The sequence below is a fragment of the Lynx canadensis genome, chromosome D2 (genome assembly GCF_007474595.2).
Source record: "Lynx canadensis isolate LIC74 chromosome D2, mLynCan4.pri.v2, whole genome shotgun sequence".
Classification (NCBI taxonomy): Eukaryota; Metazoa; Chordata; class Mammalia; order Carnivora; family Felidae; genus Lynx; species Lynx canadensis.
In genome coordinates this window covers 35,038,810-35,061,176 of record NC_044313.2, presented here as the reverse complement: position 1 = coordinate 35,061,176, position 22,367 = coordinate 35,038,810, and the positions used below count along the sequence as shown (strand labels likewise).

Here is a 22,367-nt window from a genome sequence, read left to right as displayed (position 1 = left end):
GAGGGATACTATAGATGGATCTCCCATCACTTCTGAAAAAACAAATTGGACCATCTGCCCTAATGTTAATGGATTGTACATCATCACAGTGGCAGGGAATCAACATTATTAATATTATGGGAGGTCGTGTATGGAAAGGACATTGGATATGAAATCCAATTATCTAAATTTAGATACCGGAATTACCACTTGTTAGGTGCCTGGCCCTGGGAGATAACAAAAACAAATATTAGGCACATCTATTTGCCTTGCCATGTACTTTGTTTACATGATGAGAAACTGCACACAACCCTAAGAGGTTATGTACCTTCATTATCCCCATTTCACAGGTGAAGATACTGAGACTCTGAGAAGTCCAAGTAACTTACTCTAGGTTATACCATTGGGAAATGAAGAAGCCAGGATTCAAACCGCACAATCTGATTCTAAAACCTATGTTCTCAATTTCTTAGTCTTTGTTTCCTCTAGAATTAAATAGGGATAATAACAATGGCTGCCCTACCTAAGTCAGAATTATATTAGTGTGTATGAGGGCATTTTTAATAAACTGTAAAGTAGTAAAGGTCAATGTATGAAATCCAAAGCTAATACTGACAGGCAGACAGGTTTATCTGGAATATCTATATTCAAGTACAGATTTGTCTCCTTTCCACTTAATATGGAGAGTCAAATGACCTATGTTAAGCCCACGCTTCTTGTAGCAACACTGATCTTGTTATCCAGACATTTCATAGCCCACCTCTTTCTATATCCTGTGTTCTCTACCATGGAAGCTGAGTACAGTGAGACATATCCTTAAATTGCTACAGGATACAGGTTTTATTCTTTATTAGTTTCAAAATTAGTGGATTGAGAGAATTTCTTCATCATTTGGTGATGACAATGATGATGATGTTCATACTAACTGATCACTTAGTCTATGTAGGCATCTAGCTAAGCATTTTATATGCCTTATCAGTTAATCCTCATAATAACTCTAAAAAGACAGAAGCTATCATTATACTCATTTTTCAGATAAGGAAACCAGGACTTAGAAATGCTAAATAATTTTCCCAAGGTGACATATCCAGTCAGTGAATAAGCCCAGGTCTATTTTGATTCTAAAACTCAAACTCTAAAGTTTAACTCTTATCCCTTACCTCTTGCCACACCCAGAGGGCTTATAGTGCCCACCTTTTCTTCTTTACAATCAGGCTTCTGCCTCCCATTGCTTCTTCCTTTAGTGACTGTGTATTTTCCAAACCAAAACTGAAAACATGTGATCAGACAATCTTAAAGAAACTCCAGAAGAATCCAGCACCTGGAGTTATCCTTCTCCTCCATATGATCACCTAGAACAAGCCCTATTAGAGCATTCTTGGCTTTTCTTTTGAGCCCAGGCCTGCCTCAGCTTAGTGTTAAACCATCTCCTTTAATGTTAAGCCCATCTTCACCCAAAAGCCTGAGAGTATCTTAGAGAATGAGACCTCAATTAGTCTTGTTATTCTGAAAAATTCCTCTCTTAAAAGAAACAGATGAAAGGAAGAAAAGTTCTACTTCATTTATTTATTTATTTATTATTTATTTATTTAAAGAAAGAAAGAGCGAGAGTGGGGGAGGGGCCCAAAGAGTGAGAGCAGGGGAGGGGTCGAGAGAGAGGGACAATCCCAAGCAGGCTCCGTGCTGTCAGCACAAAACCCAATGTGGGGTTCAATCCCACAAACCATGAGATCATGACCTAAGCTGAAATCAAGAGTTGGATGCTTAACCGACTGAGACACCTAGGCACCCTTTTTCTTTTTTAAATAAGAAGTCCTTGAGACATCCCTTTGAAACATTCCACACCCTTCCAGCAATGGCCTCTCCTAGGGAGAGCAGAGGAGGAAAAGAGTTAATCTCTTAAGGGAAAGACATTGTTTTGTCTCTCCGTTTATTAAGTTTATTTATTTATTTAAGTAATCTCTATACCCAACATGGAGTGTGGGGCTCAAACTCATGACCCAAGATCAAAGAGTTGCATGTTCTTCCCACTTAGCCAGCCAGGTGCCCCTGCCTCTCCATTTTAAAGTGGCTCTTGTTTCAGATTCTGTGTCTCCCTCTCTCTGACCCTCCCCGGTTCATGCTCTGTCTCTTCCTGTCTCAAAAAATAAAACATTAAAAAATAAATTAATTAAAAAAATAAAAAATAAATAAAATAAAGTGGGTCTTAGTTGCTGTTTGCACTGTAGGTACTCCCTACAAAAGAGAGGACAAACGAAAAAAAAAAAAGCCCTAAATTTCACTTACAGAAATAATTTGCAAATTCATCCATTCAACACATTTATTGAGCACCTATTATGTAGTAGGCTCCCAGCATTCACAATTGCTCTCTTCCATCTAAATACAAGATCAAGAAGGCTCAAAGGTTGTATACAAGAAAAGATCTTCCTGCATAGGGGAAGGAAGGAATGGTTGTTGGAAAAATAAAAATAAATAAGAAAGTATCAGATAAATGTAAGTGCTATAAAGAAAAAAGGTGACATGTGCTCGCTTTGGCAGCACATATACTAAAAATGGAACGATACAGAGAAGATTAGCATAGCCCCTGCGCAAGGATGACACACAAATTCGTGAAGTGTTCCATATTTAAAAAAAAAAAAAGAAAGAAAAAGGTGATGTGATTGAGAGAATCTGATTCTCTCATTAAAGGTCTCCATGAATTGAACTTGCTTCTGAATTTAAAAGGACCCATCCAGGCAAAGACTGGTGGCATAGGATGGAAAGGGAACAGCTAATGAACAGATCCTGATGGAGGAGAAACAAGCCTAGAGCAGAGATTGCCAAACTTTTCCTGTGAAAGAGCCACATGGTCAATATTTTAGGCTTTGTAAATCACAGAAGTTCTCCTGAATATAACTGGTTTTGTTCCAGTTGTTACAGTTGTTTTACAATCCTTTAGAAATGTAAAAATCATGCTTAGTCCTCTGGCAGTATAAAAATAGGCCTCTGGCAAAATTTGGCCCCTGCCTTAGTTTTCTGACCTGTTTTAGAGGAACAGCTATCTACTGTAGCTAGAGGGCAAGTAAACAACGAGGAAAGTGGTACAAGATGGGATCTGAAAGGTAGGCAGGAGCCAGATCATGTAGGGTCTTTTAGACTAAGTTAAGACTTTGGATTTTTTTCTAAGTGTGATGGGAAATCCCTGGACAGTTTTAAGTAAGGCAGTAACATGATCTGCTTTAAGCTTTTAAAAAGACCACTGTGGTTCTCTGCAGAGAACAGATTGCATTTGGGATAAGAGTGGAAACCAAGGGGCACCTGGGTGGCTCAGTCGGTTGAGCGGCCGACTTCGGCTCAGGTCATGATCCCACGGTCCGTGAGTTCGAGCCCTGCGTCGGGCTCTGTGCTGACAGCTCAGAGCCTGGAGCCTGCTTCCGATTCTGTCTCCCTCTCTCTCTGACCCTCCCCTGTTCATGCTTTGTCTGTCTCTATCTCAAAAATAAATTAAAAAATTTTTTAAAGTTAAAAAAAAGAGTGGAAACCAAGAAATAGTTGATTAGGAGGCCAGCTATTGTATCATCCAGGCAAGCAAAGAGGGTGGTGGTGGTAAAGATAGAAAGTGAACTTAACACCCTCAGTGAAAGCTATGTTTATCACTGATGAACAAAATCATGGATGGATTCTTGAAATTTTACTTTAAAATCAAAAGAGCTGTATAAAGAGCTTAGGTTGAGCTATAAATAGTATTAAGTTTGATTCATAGGAAAATCTTAGTTACTCAAATTTTTAGCAATATTTTGACACTTTTGATTTATAGATATTTGACTTTCAGGAAGATCATCTTTTCCACTCTTCCTAGTAAAATGATTCACAGTTTCTCCTCTGATTCCTCATATTCATTATTTTCCCCTTTTCACCTAAATGTATTATAAAGTAGACTTAGAATGTTCCTCTCATTTCAGAGTGCACTGCAGTCAACCAAAAGATAACTGCTCTTTTAAAAATCTGAGAAACTTCCAACTTCCCTTGGCAACACACCCCTCTCTCTCAAAATTCCCATCACGAGGAAGTTGTAAATGTAAGTGGTTCTCACACTATCCAAAATCATTTCCTTGTTCTTTCTCTAATAAAAATATTGCTAAATTTTGAAAATTCATCAAGCTGTACCTATACTTTGGGTACTGTTTTTGTATATTTCTCGAGACTTTTTTTTAGAAACCGGGGGTGGGGAATGATCCAGACACATACGTAAAGAGGTTCCAATGATGGCAACCTTTAGCGGGTAGCCAGATGAGACAGTGTCAATGGTTGAGTTCCTTGGAGACAGATTCTGAGACCAAGTTTTGCATGCAAATGATTTATTGAGGATAGGACACAACTGACAAATATATGTGCAATGAAATAAGGAAGGCAGGAAGAGTCAGAGAGATACACTGACTCCCAAAGTGGTAACAACTGAGTACTCAGTCCATCTTGTGATGAGCTCTGGAGCTGAGACAGCCCTCAGACTTGTCCTCAAATGAGGCAAGGAAGCTAAGTCTTTGCATCTTATCACTGGCTGTGGGCTCCCAGGAGCATAACCTAGAGTGAGGCAGTTCCCTGCATCCTAAAGCAATGCCCAGTAAGAACAAAACAAAGCAAAGCTTCACATCACCAGGAGCCAATATTCCCATCAGCTATGTGATAAGCACCTTCCCTATGAAGAGACGATCTCGGTTGTAGCATCACAACATCCACTACAGAGGGACATTCAGGTATTCTCATGTAGTCGGTTTACTGTTTAATGTTTGTCATGGTGCATAGTATTAATTTAACATGGGTATACTGTATTTTAATTAAAATACTCTAGTAAAATTTAGTATGTCAAATATACTAATTAGCATGCTAATTAGTATTTTCACTAAAATACTTTTATTATGTAATATAGTATTTTACCATGGGCACACAACATTTTTATTAAAAATAAACAGAATTTGGGGCAACTGGGTAGCTCAGTCGGTTGAGCAGTTGAGCATCTGACTTCAGGTTAGGTCAGGATCTCAGGGTCTGTGAGCTTGAGCCCCATCTCAGGCACTGTGCTGACAGCTCAGAGCCTGCTTCAGAGCCTGTGTCTCCCTCTTTCTCTCTGCCCCTCTCTCTCTCTCTCAATAAACATAGGAAAAAAAAATTAAATAAACAGACTTCATGTTCAAGTATTTAGGAACATACTTTTAAAAAATACTGCTGGAAAAGTGACTCAAGTGCCATTTCAACTGTGTACCTTTATGCAGTTGGTGATTAAATTTGCATCAGTTTTTACTCTTCCTTCTATCAAGTCATATGGCTCCTTCTGTGATAAGACTCCTCTATCCTTTCCTGTCACTGCCACCAATTCTGATCCTCATGTTCATCTCCTCAAACCTAAAATGTCTCCTGTGTCCAATTTCATCCAAGTTGTTACAGGGGATATGGGAATGTTCCACTTCATAACTTGTATTAATTCCTCAAATAGTCACTGTAAGGCTTTAGGTAAATAACTTTGGGCAAGAAGACACAATCCCTCCGTCTCTTATAAACATTAATTACCAGTGAGTAGGCTTTCGTCAATATCATGATAAATAATTTCATAGAAGCTGTGATAAAAATGCCATGAAAAAGTACTAGATGTTATGAAACCATATGATGTCAGGACATGGATTAGGGGGTCAAAATGTTTTCTAAAGTAAGCAAGCTGAGGGGTAGCTTAGTCGGTTGATCATCCAACTCTTGACTTCGGCTCAGGTCATGATCCCAGGGTTGTGGGATTGAGCACTACATCAAGCCCCACCTTGGGCTCCTCGCTAAGTGTGGAGACTGAATAAGATTCTCTCTCTCTCTCCCTCTGCCCCTCTCCCTAGCTCATGCCCTCTCTCTCCCTCTCCAAAATTAAAAAAATATATTGTGTAAGTAAACAAGCTGAGCCTTAAAGAGTTCAAAAGAAGTGTGTTCCATTCAAAAAGAATACCAAGGTTCCTCCTACCTTTAGGCTCTGAAGAGGAGGCAGCACATTGTACTCAAGGAACTAGGGAAGAAAGCCAGTAGCCAGCCAGCATTCTAGAGCTTAGGTAAGTAAGGGAAACTGGTAAGTAAGCAAGGGCAATATAAAGCCATTACAAGTAGGATTTTATTTTGGTCTTTTTCGTCTTTTAATTTTGAGATAATTTCAGAATCGCAAAAATATTATAAAAAATAATTTCCCTATACTTTTCAACCACATTCCCCAAATGTTAACAATTTAAATAGCTACAGTATAATTATCAAAATCAGGATATAACATTGATTCATTACATAATTTGCATACCTTATTTTACCAATCACCCCACTAATGTCCCTTCTAAGAATCCAATCCAGGATCACACAGTGCTTTCACTTGTCACGTCTCCTTAGTTTCCTTTAATATGGGATAGTTCCTCAGCCTTTATCTTTCATGACCCTGACACTGTTGAATGGCAGCCAGTTATTAGGTAGAATGTACCTCAATTATTATTTATCTAATGTTTCCTCGTGATCAAATTCAGGCTATACATTTTTGGCAATAATACCACAAAAGGGATACTGTGTCCTGCTCAGTGCATCATTTCAGAAGGAAAAGGATGTGGATTTGTCCTATCTGTTAACTTTGATCACTTGGTTAAAGTAGGGTCTGCCAGATTTCTCCACTGTAAAGCTATTATTCACTTTTTATTTAAAATCTTTGGGAAGACACTTTCTATGTGAATATTCTGTTTCCCAACATAATTTCACCCAGTAATTTTAGCATCCATTAATGATTCTTGCCTGTATCAATTATTTCTGTGGTGTTTGCAAATGGTAATCTCTGCTCTTTATCAACTCTTCTACATTATCTGGAATGCTACTCTAAGGAAGAGTTTTTCCTTCTCCCCTGATTTAGTCATTTATTTTTATCAGTAATGACTCATGGATTCATTTTTTATTCCATGAGTTATGATTCATTAGTATTAGTATTTTGTTACTCAAAATGTCCCCTATTCCACTAGAATCCCTTCAAGTTGATTCCTAGGTCTTTTTGACATGCTCCCATCTTTTTTTGAGCACATCCCTACTTTCTGTCACCGCAGATTTTCCAGGCTCATGTACTTTTCCTGAGCCAGTTTAGAATTAGCAAAGAGCTAATTTCTCTAAAGAGCTTGGGTTCCCTTTATTGGAGATACCACTAGATATATTCACTGGTTCTGGGGTGTCATTACTTCAGGTTCTCTCAGCAGATAGAGCTAGAAAGTGTATGTATAGATCTGTGTAGATCTATTTATATCTATAAAATTGTAAGTTTGTATTGATACCTCCATTCCAACCAAACATTACAGGGTTCATTCTAGCCTTAGAAGTGTCTTGCTTTTTTTGAATAAATATTTACTGAACACATGCCATGGGCCAGGCTCTGTACCAGACATTGGGGATATAATATTGAACAAAACAGGGGCGCCTGGGTGGCTCAGTCAGTTAAGCTTCCCACTTAGGCTCAGGTCATGATCTCATGGCTTGTGAGTTCCAGCACTGCTTCAGGCTCTGTGCTGACAGCTCGGAGCCCGGAGCCTGCAGCCTGCTTCACATTCTGTCTCCCTCTCTGCCCCTCCCCCCCACACACTCTGTCTCTCTCCTTCAAACATAAACATTTATAAAAATTTTGAAAATACATTGAACAAAACAGATAGGGTCCCTGTCCCTGCCCTCATGAAGCTTAGATTCTATAAGGTACAATTGATAGATTATTCCCCTTTTCTCCAAAATTGCTAAATTTAAATTTATGCTTTCCATTGGCTTGGCTCCTTCTCACCAGGATTTAAACAACCCACAGAAAGATTTTAAGCAGATAACATGATCAGTCCTTTTTTTTTTTTTTTTTTAGTTCTACATTTCTTAAAAAGTCACTCTACTGGAGAGTCAAAGGAAGAAAGAGCAGACTAGAAGGCCAATTGTCAAATCAGTTGAAGGGGGAGAGGGGTTAAAGTGAACGCAGGGAGGCAATTTGAGGCTGTTAAATAGTACAAGGTAAGAGAACACAGTCAACAGGACTGAGGTGAAGGCGGAAAGAATGGAAATAAATGTATTTGAGAAATATTTAGGAGATAAATGGACCATATTTTGTAACTGACTGAGGGGTAGGAGGATGAGGTAAAGGAGAAAAATGACTCAAGGAGGACTCCTAGGTTTTTCAGAGTATGTTCAAAAATACTGGATTCACATTTCCATATATTGTATATATGACTACATGTCTCTTCCATTAAATTGTAAGCAGCCTGATGACAAGAATAGTGTAATACAGGCACCTGGGTGGCTCAATTTGTTGAGCATCCGCCTCTTGATTTCAGCTCAGGTCATGATCTCACGGTTAGGTTCATGGGTTCAAGCCCTGCCTTGAGCTCTGCACTGCCAGCGCAGAGCCTGCTTGGGATTCTCTGCCTCCCTCTATTCTCTGTACCTCTCCCACCCCCATTGTTTTCTTTTTCAAAAAAAAATAAAAATGAATAAAATAAAAACAGTGTAACCATGTATTATTCATATCTTTGTATCCCCAATATCTCCTACAGTGTCTGGTACATAGTTGGAGCTCAAGAAATGTTGAATAAATGATTGAATGGATGACCCTCCTAAGAGTTACCAAGTTGAGATTTCAGCTGTAGAAGCTCAAATTAGATAGAACACCTTCATAAAGGCCTAAAACTCCCTAAGTAGAGGAAAACTACTTATGCTGAATATCTATTCTCCCAAAAGGGTATATCCTGGTCTATTAGTTTATTATGTATACTTTCTCTTCTACCATTAACTCATCTTACCCAAGACTAAAAGCCAGAAGCTATAAAATAGAGGTGTTTGGCTGTAACAACAAATTTCTCTTTTCACCTATCCGATTGCCAAAAATTAATGTCTGTTAATTGCCTGTCCCTGGCAAGGGGTGGAGGTAAGGTGAGGCCTCTGTTTCCTCATCTCTCAAATGGGGATATGGGGCTGAGATGAGATGTTTCTAGCCTCGAGCAGGCATTCAGTAAAAGTTGACACGCTGCCTTTCTCTTCACATATTTATATACTCCTTCAAGACCCAATTCAAACCACTCCTCCAACTAGGAAACCTGCCCAGACTGCTCCAAATATGAGCAACCTCTTTTTCCTTCTCTCAGCTCCTGGAATACTTATCTGTAAAATTCTTCAAAAATTAACCAAGGGTAGTCCTGTGATTGCTTTTTTACTTTCCTTTTTACTTGTTATTTAACTATTCACATACTCACACACTGTTCTCCAGTAAAGTCAGATATACTGGGATTCAAATGTCAGCTATGCCATTATTTGCTATGACTTCATCTTCCCAATTTTCAATGTTCTCATCTGTGAAATGGGAGACCTAGATACCTATCTGGTAAGATTGTTGTTAGGATTTGAAATGATGTGTATAAAAAGGGTCCAGCACATGCCACATATTTGGTGGTCAATAAGTAGATGCCAACAAGCACCAGTGAGGGCAGTTGTCAGATCTTTTCCAAATTTCAATCCTGTTCCAGATACGGCACTTCACAGTGTGCCTCACACATGGCTGATGTTTGATATTTATACTCCACCTTTTCCAAAAAAGATTTAAGGCAGCTAGGTGTTCAATAAATATTTGTTAAATGATTACAGGCCACACTTTCCAGTCAGATGTTCTTTCTTCCTTTCTGCTTTTCCATAATAAGCAGAGCACCACAATATTGTGATTTTTTAAAAGCTTTTAATCATCCTTCACCTGCAATGATTTCTTCTGTTGTTTTTTAATCTAATTACATAAAACCTTAACTATAAAATACATGTTCATGGTGAAAAGGAAAATATTATGAGGTAATAAAATGAAAAGTAGACTCTTCTCTCCATATTCAGTCTCACTATCCAGAGGTAATATTTAAAAAAAACAAAAAAACAATTTCCTATATATCCTTTTAGAAATCTCACATATACATCCTAAATAAAAAAAAAAAAATAAGTGGGATAATACCTGCTTTTTTCACTTAATATACAGGTAGTATTTATTGGTTTTGATGTTTGGTAACTATTCTACCTTCTTTATTACTTAAAGATTTGCCCTGATTTAGCCTCTTAATAATATAAACTCCACAAGGATCTTTTCATTTCTTTTGCTCTACTCTATCCACAGCACCTAAATAAAACCTGAAACATAAACATATGGTCAATAAGTATTTGCTAATGAATGTACTTCCTTTTGAGGAATTGCCTTCATTCACTCACGGTATACTGCCTGCCCTTAGCCAAGTGGCAAGGAACATTGATTAGATCCTCCCTCCTTAGATTCTGAACTGTGAGCAGAATAAAAACAGTTGTAGTTTATTCATTCCAGTGCTGTACCCATTTAAACATGGAATGTTTTGTTACCAATATTCTCTGGTGTAGCTCCTACTTCACTGTTCCTAGCCTGGTCTTGCCTTAAGTAACTCATATCTTTTCAACAAATTTCCCTTCAGTTAAGTTAGTTCAGAATATCTCAGCCTCAGCACCACTTTTTTTTTTTTTTTTAAGATTTTATTTTTTAAGTAAACCCTACACCCCACATGGGGCTTGAACTTACAAACCAAGATCAACAGTTGCAGGCTCCACTGACTTGAGTCAGCCAGGCGCCCCAGCACTACTGACAGTTTGAGCTACATAATTCTTTGTTGTGAGAGGCTGTTCTGTGCATTACAGTACATTTAGCAGCATCCTTGGTCCCATCAGATGTTAGTAAAATCCCCTTATGTAACAATCAAAATGTCTCTACACATTAGCAAATGTCCCCTAAAAGGCTGAATTATGTAGTTGATTTCTGTGGAACAACAACAAAAAAATCCTAACTGATGGTTACTAAATCTTTGGCAACTTTTCCTTATGGCCTGTATAGAAATACCTCATTTGTTCCAATAGCTCAGCTATATATTATTATGTTATATGGGTGTGTCATATGTTATTAAATCAGCCAACTAATAATGGATTTTAAGGTTTTATCTGGTGTCATTTCATAATTTTTTAAATTATTTATTTAGTTAGTTTTGTTCAACACTCTTTCCTCCTTTTCATTTATTTTCTACTATAATCCTGCCAGAAACTCCATAGAGGAGTCATGATATTACACCAAAGATTTATACCAAGGAAACAAGCTCAGACATTCACAATTTACTCAAGGTCAGAGTGTCTATTTACTTCCTATTTAAGTAGATCTGTTTGATACCAAATTCAATGTTCTAAGAACACTCCCCTTTTATAGAATATATTCACATTTGAATTAAAAAATACTTAATCCTGATGCTATAAGCATGATCTATTTCAGAAAAAAATGATAAATTTTCTTCATCAAAATTAAAAATTCCTATTCTTCAAAAAATATTCCTGTGAAAAAGATGTGAGTTGGAAGAATAAACTTTATAAAAACACATCTCTCATAGAGGACTGGTATATGTATAAAGAGCTCTTAAAACCAATAATGAGGGGCATCTGGGTGGCTCAGTTGCTTAAGGGCCCGACTCTTGATTTCAGCTTAGGTCATGGTCTCAGTTTGTAGGATCGAGTTCTGCATAGGGCTCTGCCCTGACAGCATGGAGCCTGCTTGGGATTCTCTCTCTCCCTCTCTCTCTGCCCCTCCCCTATGTGCACATTTGTGCTCTCTAGTCCTCAAAAATAATCATTTCAAAAAACAGCATTAAAAAAAACAGTAAGAAATGAGTAAACTCTGTTTTTGTTTTTGTTTTTTTAAGTTTTTATTTAAATTCTAGTAAGTTCACATGCTGTGTAATATTGATTTCAGGAGCAGAATTTAGTGATTCATCTTACATATAACACCCAGTGCCATTATTATTTTTTTTAAGATTTTATTTTTAAGCAATCTCTACACTCAACATGGGACTTGAACTCACAACCCCAAGATCAAGAGTACATTTAGTATCCAGTGCCATTGTTGATGTTTTTTTAAGATTTTATTTTTAAGTAATCTCTACACTCAACATGGGACTCGAATTCACAACCCCAAGATCAAGCGTTGCATGTTCTACCAACTGAGCCAAGCAGGTGGCCCCGATCTGGTGTTACTTTAAATAGCAGCTTTATGGAAATATAATTCAAACACATGTAATTCATCCAATTAAAGTATACAATTCAGTAGCTTTTAGTGTATTCAGAGTTGCAATCCTCACTACAATCAATTTTAGAACACCTTCATCACCTCAGAAAGAACCCCCCTGCACACCTTAGATGTCACCACGCCCAAGACCCCATCTGCCATAGTCCTAGGTAACCAATAATCTATTTTCTATCTCTTAACATTTCATGAAATGGAATTCTAGAACATGTGCTATTTGGAACTATTTCACTTAGTGTAATGTTTTCAAGGTTCATCCATGTTGTAGCATGTATCAGTACTTCATTCCTTCTTATTGTTGAACAATATTCCATTGCATGGACACACCACATTTCATCTATCCATTCCTCAATTGATGGGCTTTGGGCTGCTCCACTTTTTGTCTATTATGAATAATGCTGTTATGAACGTTCACGTACAAGATTTTATGTAGGCATGTTTTCACTTCTCTTGGTTATATACTTGGGGGTGGAACTGCTGGGTCATATGGAAACTAGGTTTTACCTTTTGAGGAATTGCCAGAGTGTTTTCCAAAGTGGCTGGACCATTTTACCTTCTCAACGGCAGTGTACTAGAACTCCAGTTTCTTCACATTCTCACCAACATTTGTCCTTTTTTTGAACTGTATCTCCCTAATGGTTAATGTTGGTTAATGGTAATGTATCTCTCTAATGGTTGGTGAATATCTCTGTATGTGTTTACTGGCCATTTGTATATCTTTGGAGAAATGTCTATCCAGATCTTTTGTTTATTTTTTAATTGGGTTATTTGCCTTTCTACTATTAAATTGTAATAAATCTCATGTACTCTAGATACAAGTCCCTTTTCAGACACATGATTTCCAAAATTTTTCCCCACTCTGTGGGATGTCTTTTCATTTTCTTTTTTTTTTTTCATTTTCTTAACAGTATTCTTTATAGCACAAAAGTTTAAATTCTTTATTGTCAGTCCTTCAGGTAAAAATAGTCTGTCATAAGCAGCCAGTTCAGTTTGCATCTCAATCATTTGTATTTCTCTGAGACAACTATCATATTTGGATGCAGATGTGTGCACCTTTCCCATTTCATCACACAGAATATTAAAGATGTGTGTATGTAAGGGTCATGATTTAATCAAATATTTTTTACTGCTTAATCAAGAGCATTCTTTTTTTTTTTTTTAATTTTTTTTCAACGTTTATTTATTTTTGGGACAGAGAGAGACAGAGCATGAACGGGCGAGGGGCAGAGGGAGAGGGAGACACAGAATCGGAAACAGGCTCCAGGCTCTGAGCCATCAGCCCAGAGCCCGACGCGGGGCTCGAACTCACGGACCGGGAGATCGTGACCTGGCTGAAGTCGGACGCTTAACCGACTGCGCCACCCAGGCGCCCCATCAAGAGCATTCTTAAGTGAACTTTTGGTTTGTTTTTACTGCATGTGCATGGTGGTGAAAAATATATAACCATTAGTACAGGTTATTACCAATGCCTTTAATGGTGTTAAGGCACAAGCGGTTTCATCCATCATTACTTGTGCCATCAAAGTAAATGCCAATGCAGTGAAAGGGCAAATAATATTTTAGTATTATTATGAAAATAATCTTGACCTCAAGTAGCCCTAGGGATCTGCTGGACCACATTTTGAGAACTGCTGCTCTATGACATCCATGTTTGTTTGAAAAGGAAGAAAATTCATTATATGTACATTTTCTCATAAAACTGATACTTCAGGGACACAAGAGGGATACAAGAGGGAATATGTGACAAGTTATCTGTGATTTTTGTCTACTTTTGACACACCATTGCATATCCCAGGGACACATAACCCAAAGAGGAATTTAAGCAAAGATAATGAAAAGTAATGGGTCTTCCACCATATTTATGAAGAAGTGAAGAAGGCAAGTTAGTGCATGATGATATTATGTAAAATTATTTACTCTTTGTTAATATCTACTGCATTAGAGTGGATATAAGCTGTTGGGATCCTATTCTCTAAGCAGCAAATAAAGATAAATAGGTTTTAGGCTGTCCACTACAAGGGCCAGTGAAGCCTCTGTCCAGAATTAAGCCAATTCAAAGTAATCCTATAGATTCTAAGCCAGTAAGATGTACTCTGGGGACCAAAGTCCCCCCATAAAAGTCCTTTAGAGACATTATCTACTTAAGAACTACTTAGCCTATCCAAGGATCTTCAAGAACTAATAGCTGTGTTAAAGTAAACTTTTGAAAATAGTTCCAGACCATGGCCAAGTTACTGAGATCTAACTTGTCTTTGTTTCTAATTCATCCTGCATACTACTTCAAAATTAATCCCCCTAAATCATTCTCACCTTTATTCAAGAACTTTTAGTAATAATTAAGAGCTAACACCAATAGAGCTCTTACCATGTGCCCAGCACCGTACTGAACAATTTAAATGAATTTTCTCATTTAATCCTCCCAGCAATCCAATGAAGTAAATGCTATAGCTCTTTCCCTTGGAGATGAGGAAACTTGATTTAAAGAGATTCAATAACCTGCCCACAGTTGCTGAGTTTCTGAGTGGCAATGCTAAGACTTAAACGTAGGCTCTCCACCCACTGCAGTATTTCCTCAGATACCAGTGGTCTAATAATCACTTACAGAACTTGTTAAAAAACAAAACAAAACAAAACAGCTAATTGGGCACAATGACAAGGCACATCAGAATTTCCAGGGTGAGTCTCTGACTCACAGCAGGCTTAAGAACCATAAGTTAACTTCCCATTCTCTATTCCTAAAGAATAGAGTTGATTTCCTATGTCTAAACTACTCCTCCCAGCAGGATTCTAGGATAAGGGCAAAATTCCTCAAATTAGTCTACAAAGTTCTTCATTTTCTATCACTTGATTCACCTTTTTGGTCTCAATCTGCCCCAAGTTCCCTTTTTGTTTCAGGGCCCCCCATTCATCACAGGCCTTTCCTTCCCTGGGTATTTGCACATGCTGTTCTTTGGCCTGGATTGCTCATTCCTCTTCCTCTTCTCTAGTTAACTCTTGCTCTTCCTCAGGTTTCAGCATAATGGACACTTCCTGAGAGACACTTTCCTGACCTCCCTATCTAGGTCAATTCCCTAGCTATAATCTCTCATAACACTATGTACATTTGCAAATTTAAAAAAATTATGTGATTCTCTCTCACTATAAACTCTACAAAGGTAAGCAATATGCTTGCTTTTGCTCATTATTGTATCCCCAGTGCCTATCTTATTCGTGCCTGTCACATAAATAGTGCACGTTCAATAAATATTTGTTGAAAGAATAGATTCAAGGCCTTTTTATCTATTCCCTACTTAGCCAACAGTGTATTTTTCACTCTCACTCAACAGAGACCTACAATAACAGAGGTTAACTCCTCTCTCTACATCTTTTCATCCTTATCCAGACCCAAGACCCTTCTCCACCTCCTCATCTACATACACCTACAATTCACTTATTCACCTACAATTCTTCCTACTGCTACAAGGTAGAGCCTAAATTTCCCTTATTTCGTAAAGTTCTCTTTAATACACCAGCCCCTAACAGATGCCTCTAAACCTCTAAATCACTTTGTATTTCCACGCTATTCATTTGGTACTTCATTATATGATGCCACATATCATTATGTAATATTTCATATGTAATTACCTTGTTTTATTTTTTTAGTATAAGCATCATTAGGGAGTTTGTATGTTCTTAAAACAGTAGTTTAATTGGCTACTGGAGTACCTAGGCACATCATAAGTCCTCTGTAAACATCTACAGAGTGAATTAATGAAGAACTCTCTTTGGCCTGCAATGTGGACTCAGCCTGCAGTTTATTACCAAATTTAGCAAATGACAACTCTCCTTGGAGGGCACTTGTTTATTTTATACTATTTCTCCATGTAATATCTCCAGAGCCCCTTTTGGCAGACAGTTCAAAACAAGGGTGATGGAAGAACATTAAAGTAATATACTATTTTAAATTTCCGGACATATTTAGAGCCCTTCTGTACTCAGCTTATTCTAAACCCATTACAAAATTATTAATATATTCCATATTCTCTAGGATTCCATAACTCTCTTGCCTGGATATCATTTACCACAAGCCTCTAACCCTATATAAAATGCAGTATATTTCAACTTTTTCCCCCCCTCTGGTGAGACTCAGATCTAAGTAATTAAGACTTTTTTCCTTCAAGATCAGAGACTAAATTGTAATTCCAATTATTCTGAGTCTTATTTTTAAATCCAAGAGCTGAGGAAAACAAAGTTGACAGACAAATTGAAATTTAGGCTATACGTGTCACCCATTTCAAATACAAGGAATTAACTTATTTCATGAGTTTTATCAATCATGATTTTTACCCATACTAACTAAAATATATTTAAAAATTAAAATTCTATAGTAAAGAATCATGAGTTGTCCTTATGAACATTTTATATGGAGCTAATTACTTTTTTAACAGCTTTATTGAGATATAACTTACATACCATAAAATTCACCCATATTGTGTACAATTCCATTTTTTTAGTATAAAGAGCTTACCATCATCACTAGAATCTAATTTTGTTTTATATTATTTTTTAAACTGGGATATAATTCACAATGTTGTGTAACTATCACCATTCAAATTCTGGAACATTTTCTTCACCCCAAAAAGAAACCTTGTACTCATTAACAGTCTCTCCCCTTTTCTCTCTCACCGCGCCAGCCCTAGGTAATCACTAATCTACTTTATTTGTCTATGAATTTTTTTATTTTTAAAATTTAATATAAATGTAATCATACAATAAATATGTGGTTTTTGTGACTGGCTCCTGTCACTTAGCCTATGTTTTCAAGGTTCATACATGTTGCAAGAATCAGAACTTCATTCCTTGTTATCATCTAATAACATTCTATTGCATAGATATACCACATCTGATTTATCCTTTCATCAGTTGATGGATATTTAGGTTGTTTCCACTTTTTTGGCTATTAGGAAAAATGCTGCTATGAAAATTTGCATACAAGTTTTGTCTAGACATGTGTTTTTATTTCTCTTGGATAAATAACAAGGAGTGGAATTACTAGGTCACATGCTAATCACTTTTAAGATGAGTAACATCTATTTTTTTCTATTTTGAAGGATTTTTGACACAGCCAGGAAACAGACTTTTCATGAAAATTCTAATATAAAACCCTTTTAAAAGATAATGTTAATTTGCACACAGCTTTGTTATGAACAGACTGTATCATATTACTTTGTAAGTGGGGGTTCAAATATAAATTCCAAAATGAGGTGAGAACTCCTTTTAGCGTAAATCATAAAACTAGATGGGAGTTTGCGCTAGACTACTTAATCAATATGCTAGGATTAAATTCTATTTTTTGAGCAGGATATATATATCCATCTCCTTGCGGTGCATAACTACTTAAGAGATAAATACACAGTAAGGGAAGGCTTACCCAGTAGGAGGAGCAATAAATAGGAATTTAAAATACCAAAAACCCTGAGTAAGTTAAATTCTTATTTCCCTCCACTAGCGGGGGCCTGTTTTACATTTCGTGAGAAAAAGGTGAATCGTTAATTATAAATAGTCATGTAAATTGTCAAAGCCTCTCATAAAAGCATCTTTCAGAAATTGGAGGCCAAATAAACTTCTGTTCACATGTTGCTGTTGTTGTTGTTGTTGTTGTTGTTTTTTCTGGCAGTGTACACTCTAGTTCAAATATATTCAGGAAGCAAACTTGAAACAGAATTAAGAGCTGATTGTAAAATTCCACATTTAAAAAGAGCGTAAAAAACACACTTTAACTTTAAAGAAAAATCAAACATCTTGCAAGACAAATCAAACATCTTGCGGCAGAAATTAGGCATAATCAAGGGAAAACTACCAGACGTCCTACCAATCACAGCACTGGAGAACGCCACAGGTCGTCCAAAAGACGCATTCGTTTTAGCCAACAGCTCTTTCCTCCCGCCAAAGCTGTCCCTAGAGCGTCAGAGAATAACCCATCGAGTGATTGATGATTTTTCCCTTTCGATTCCCACCCCCTCCCCCCCAACACACCACATCCACCTGCTTGGAGGTGTCAAAGCGACTCTAAATGGTTAACAGTGACCAGCAGCACAGAGAGAAACAAACACCCCTGACAACCCACAGCTGAGTAAGCAAGAGCTGTTTATTCACGAACATGTTCCATTTGGAGACTGTCGGCGAGCCCTTGAAAGACCAAGCACATTATAGAAGGCTCTTAGAGAGGGAGAGAATAATCTTTTCTCCCCCACCACTCCCCCAAAACACACAGTGAGAAACTCGGGTGGGAACCATCTGGTTAAGGCGGCCCCCACGCCCCCTTGGGAATAATCTCCCGCACCAGTGCATCCATCCCCTTGCAGGGGTTGTGTAACTCCCCAAAACGAGCTCAGAGGCGGCACAGCCTGGCCCCAGCGCCGAGGGCTTCCGAAGGCACTTCTGCCCCCCACCCCCTCCACGGCCCGCCCCGACGCCGCGAACAGGGCTGGGGACCCTGAAGAGAAATGGCCCTTCAGCCCCCTCCCCTCACCTGGCTCGGTCCCACCTGAGGGCAAGAGCTGAGAAAAGAACAGGCAGGGAGGGCTGACCTTGTTGCTACTGACAGTGGAGAGGCACATCCTGCTGCTTCCTGGAAAGCGGCCCGAAGGACATTTTTCCCCTGGAGGAAGGAAACGGGAGGGCGCCGGCCGGGCGGCTGCGGGCGCGGCGGCGGTGGTCGGGGCGGGCTGTGCAGCCTCCAGGGGGACGGTCCGAGGACTACATCTCCCAGGCTGCTCTGGGCCGCCTTGCGTCGTGACCCCGGCGCGCACGGAGGCGGTGACTCTTACCTCACAGAGGTAGCTCCTCCGCCAGCAGCAACTCGGCGCCCGCGGTCCATGGACCGGAACCCCGGGCCGACGGGCAGGAACCCGGGCCGCGATTGCCGCCTCCCCGCCCCAGGCTCCTCCTCCTCGCTCTCCACCGCCTCCTCCGGACGCCCGCAGGACGCGCACCGCCGCCTCCGGGCTCGCGGAGCCACCCCGAGAGGTTGGGCAGCGGGTTCGCGGCTGCCGCCGGACTGAGGCCTACTCCGCCGCCTCTCAGTGCTATTGTCCCTGGGCCCGGCCCTGACCAGGTCCACTGGGGAGGGCCGAGTGCGCCGGCTCCGCCGAAGATGCCGGACCAAGCCCTACAGCAGATGCTAGACAGGTACGGGCAGCTTTGGGGGAGAAAGCTAGCCGCAGACCCTCGTCTGGCGCTGGTCCTGCCCGCGCCCGGCCTCGAGGCTCTCCGTAAGCGGAGCCCGGCGTGCCGGGAGGAGTTCCACGGCCGGGGGGCCGTGTGAGGGGCAGAAAGTTTGGAGTCCGTGCTCGGGGAGGACAGAGCGGGCAGCTCGGATGCGTAGACTTAAAGCGAAACTTAGGGAGTGGCGTCGAGTTTTGTTGGAACGCCCTTTTCAAGTGAGAGGGGTTTGGGTTAACCCACGGCGTTAGTTTCTTTTTCTGTTTCTTACTCTCCTCCCCTCCCCCAAAACTATGTTGTAACGTGTTTGCCAGCGATGTCACTGGCAACAACAACCAGACTATCTTTCAGTGGAATGATCCCCTACGACTTTAAGACTCTTTGCAAAAACCAAGGGTAAGTAAGCATTCTTTTGAGAAGGCTGATAGTCTGATTTTATTCCTCCTTCCCCCCATCCCCACCCCAAACTGGAAGGGCAAGAGTATCCGCAAGGGAGCTTTAACGGCCAGAATAGAGGTTGTGGAAAACAGCCACATGAGTACAACACTGAACAGTTAGCACATTTTGAGTTCACTAAGAAAGTTTCGTCTTTTACTGGGGCCAGTGGCCCATTCCTGGGGGGCTCCAGACAGTAAAACTCTTTTTTTTGCGAAGTCGGTTGCACCGCCCTCTGCTGTTCAAATTCTAGTTCATGGGTTCTTCCATGAGTTTTTGGAGACTCAATCCACCTTTCTCCCTCGCCAGGTCTTAAATTCCTGGGAATATTACAGGTTAATACATAATGTTTGCAGTTGCTTACAGTTGTCAGATCACTTGCCACCTTGTTAAGTGGTACAGTTCTTTGTACAGAGTAAAGTTCCACCAATAAGACGTTAAATGAAAGGCCTCCCTTAACTGAGATTATACCCAGTTAAACGCTGTTTGGATCAGCCACACCCAGAACAAAAATCACCCAAGAGTACATCTCCTCCCAGAGTGACAGAACAGACATTTCCTTTGGAGCTTAGAATTTGAGACACCAGAATTGATAAAAATCATATTGTGGACTTTATTCAGTTAGGGGTGACCCAGTGATTAACTCAGCTTTGTTTAAGGTCAGCATTCAGGTCAGGTTGTCAGGTTGTATTGACTAACCCCTGTTTTAATATAAGTAGTTTTATAAGCTCCTAGAAAGCAGAAACTTTTTCATTATTTATCTTAAATTCTAGAACAGAGCCTGGTACTCAGTAGGTCATCAGTAAATATTTGTTTTATGAACAAATGCATGAACTTTTGTGTCATTTTCCCCAGTTGCCTCAGGGTGTGATAAGTTAGCAGATTTTTCCTTCATTATAATTCAGCATACTGGCAAATTGCGTAGGACTACTAACATATGCCCAGAGAAGACCACCTGTGTCCACTGCCAGTTCCAATCAAATGAGACCCTATTCTGGTGCGGGATATGTTGTACTTAGTTTTGTTGTTTTTTTTCCTTTGAGTGTCTGGTGCTTTCACTCTTACATAGGTGACTTTTAGAAAGATTTTTGTGTGCAAAAGTGACCTGGCTTTCATACACTCTTTAGAGATTTCCATAGAAGTAAAAAGCCAAGGAGTGCTCATAAGGCATTCAGAACTTCTCAACGGAAACTTGGAAATTCTGACTCTGTTTATTGAAGCTGATGACTATAATATTGGCTTATCTTCATCTTTTGTACCTTTTTGACATACCTCAAGGTAGATTAAGATGACGAAGACTTTTATTATCTTAGTAGTTTGCAACCAAGCTTCACGTTAGAATCACCTGGAGAGCATTTTAAACTATGGATGGATGCCTAGCTCTGTTCAAGACCAGTCAGATCACAAATTTCTGAAAGATGGGACCTGAGCATCTGTAGTTTTAAAAGCTTGCCAGTTGTTTCTGATGTGGTTGAAAACCACTGCTGTAAACCCTAAGGGATTGTTTCATGGTAAGAGTAGAGATTCCTGAAGAAAAGTTTGGGCTTTAGAGACAGTGATCTTGAAATTGTCATTTTGCCATTTACCAGCTATGTGAATTTTTGCACTTAAATCTGAGGCTATCCATTCTCATTTATAAAATAATAGCCTACCTCACAGGATTTTATCAAATGAGAACACGTGTAAGCACTTTATAAAACAGTAACATGCAATTTTATATATTAGGCACACAGAAGGTGCTTAAGATTCTCATATAACCAACAGTTGTGGCAATCCCCCCCCTTTCCTTTATATTTGTCATCTTAATGTGGGCTGGCCCTGCATACAAGTTGAATACAAAGATGATTGATTCATTTGAGGAATACTGACAGGCCCAACAGATTAAAATATGTCAACCTATTAGGGCTTATAATTGGTTTTTGGGTGGCAGTTTTTGAGGGACAGAATTTAGCTCCGAAACCTGCCTATATGTTTGTTTTTCTGATGCAGATTTTATCCTTGAGAAGACTAAGGAAATGTGTGCAACGCATAAGTTGTTTTTTTTGCCTCTAGGTTAAAAGTTAGGTATTCGATAGTGAATTATTATTTGTATTTATTGAATTTATATAGTAAATATTGAGTGCCTACATTTACCCGGTACCATTCTAGATCCTTGGTAGTGAACATAACCGAAAATGCTCATATGGAGCTTAAATTCTAGTGAGGTTTGTTCCAATAAACTGTGAAATTAAATGAAGATTGTGCTTCATTGTAACATGGATTGTGTATTCAGTTTATACTACTTAGTCTTTCAGGGTTTTTTAACTAATGGCAACTTTTTTTTTTTTTTACATTTATTTATTTTTGATAGAGACCAAGCACAAGTAGAGGAGGGGCAGAGAGAGAAGGAGACACAGAATCGGAAGCAGGCTCTAGGCTCCGAGCTGTCAGCCTAGAGCCTGATGCGTGGCTCGAACTCACAAACCGTGAGATCATGACCTAAGCCAAAGTCGGACGCTTAACCAACTGAGTCAGCCAGGCTCTCCAGTGGCAACTTATTAATAGCTGAAGTTGAACTGCTCTGTCCTTTGTGAATAAATTTAATTTAGCAATTTATCTTGATAAATTTTATTGCAGTATTTGTAGGTGGAAAGAGCATATATAG

The 22,367-nt window shown here is 39.2% G+C and overlaps 2 protein-coding genes and 1 non-coding gene across 5 annotated transcripts in view; 2 read left to right on the top strand and 1 right to left on the bottom strand.

Moving 5' to 3' along the window:
* CPEB3 (cytoplasmic polyadenylation element binding protein 3) overlaps positions 1-18,736 on the bottom strand; it is a 192,558-nt gene extending 173,822 nt beyond the window's left edge. Inside the window, exon 1 of the mRNA XM_032595151.1 lies at positions 18,655-18,736. The gene's annotated coding sequence lies outside the window, so the exon portion shown is untranslated. The remainder of the gene's footprint in view (positions 1-18,654) is intronic.
* LOC115527807 lies at positions 2,502-2,608 on the top strand. The gene has a single exon (XR_003973044.1). It is a non-coding gene; the product is annotated as a U6 spliceosomal RNA (small nuclear RNA).
* Positions 18,737-18,922: 186 nt separating the features above from the next.
* The window catches only part of MARCHF5 (membrane associated ring-CH-type finger 5), a 53,086-nt gene continuing 49,641 nt past the window's right edge, over positions 18,923-22,367 (top strand). For 2 of the 3 annotated variants that reach the window (XM_030334344.1, XM_030334343.1), the window contains exon 1: positions 18,923-19,255. The gene's annotated coding sequence lies outside the window, so the exon portion shown is untranslated. The remainder of the gene's footprint in view (positions 19,256-22,367) is intronic. The other variant, XM_032595130.1, reaches the window with a different exon arrangement.